Raw genomic sequence first — 1040 nt, 5'->3', positions numbered from 1 at the left:
TAATGAGTACTGTTTTACCTACTCCAGCTCCCCCCAAAAAGTACCGATTTTTCCTTCCACGACGATAGGGGGCGTAGAAGATCTACGACTTTAATTCCTGTTTCAAAAATGGATAATTTTGTTATCTAACTGTATAAAGGCAGGCGCAGATCTATGAATAGGAGATGTTGTACGAGTATCTACAGGACCTAAATTATCCACAGGCTCTCCAAGTACGTTAAAAATTACGTCCTAGAGTCGCTCCGCCGACTGGAACACTTAAAGGAGCTCCTGTATCAATTACTTCCATTCCTCTCGTTAGACCATCTGTAGCACTCATAGCTACCGCTCTAACTCGATTATTTCCTAATAATTGCTGTACTTCACAAGTCACATTAATTTGTTGACCAGCGGTATCTCGACCCTTAACTACCAGAGCGTTGTAAATATTAGGCATCTTGCCGGGTGGAAAAGATACATCTAGTACCGGACCAATGATTTGAGCAATACGCCCCAGGTTTTTTTTTCAAGTGCGGAAACCCCCAGGACCAGAAGTAGTAGGATTTATTTTCTATAATAAAATATGTCGAAATTTTTTTGCGAAAATGGCTGAAATCAAAAATAAATAAATGTTCGATAACTAAAACAAGTTAAGTTGATCGGTTAATTGAATCAATAAGAAATGGGTCTTAGCAATCGATTCCGTTGGATGGTACCAACGGAATCCAATTCAATTGTTGACTTATTGAATTTCAATAAATTCAAAAGTTCAATCAAAACCTATTTTCAAAATCTCAAGTGGATGAATAAAAATTTTGTGCAAGTCTTTTATTTGCCTATCATTATAGACAATACCTTCCATATTATCTATGGAATTCGAACCCCATTTATTTACTTACTATTTTTTTCTATCTCATCGGTCCTTATTTATGATTTCAGCATATCGATTTACCCTTAGCCTATTATTTTTTTCATGTTTATGGACGAATTCTGCCTATTTTTACATTTAGGATTTACATATACAACATATATCACTGTCAAGAGTGAATTTATTATTATTT

General features: G+C 35.3%; 1 pseudogene across 1 annotated transcript; it reads right to left on the bottom strand.

The window, feature by feature from the left end:
* Positions 1-4: 4 nt before the first annotated feature.
* On the bottom strand, positions 5-550 carry LOC101306691 (annotated as a pseudogene; the record flags this gene model as incomplete). Its single annotated transcript, XR_185411.1, has 1 exon — positions 5-550. The product of XR_185411.1 is annotated as an ATP synthase subunit beta, chloroplastic-like (transcript).
* Positions 551-1040: the final 490 nt, after the last annotated feature.

The sequence above is a fragment of the Fragaria vesca genome, unplaced genomic scaffold (assembly GCF_000184155.1).
Source record: "Fragaria vesca subsp. vesca unplaced genomic scaffold, FraVesHawaii_1.0 scf0510942, whole genome shotgun sequence".
NCBI lineage: Eukaryota > Viridiplantae > Streptophyta > Magnoliopsida > Rosales > Rosaceae > Fragaria > Fragaria vesca.
This window is presented reverse-complemented; position numbering and strand designations above follow the sequence as displayed.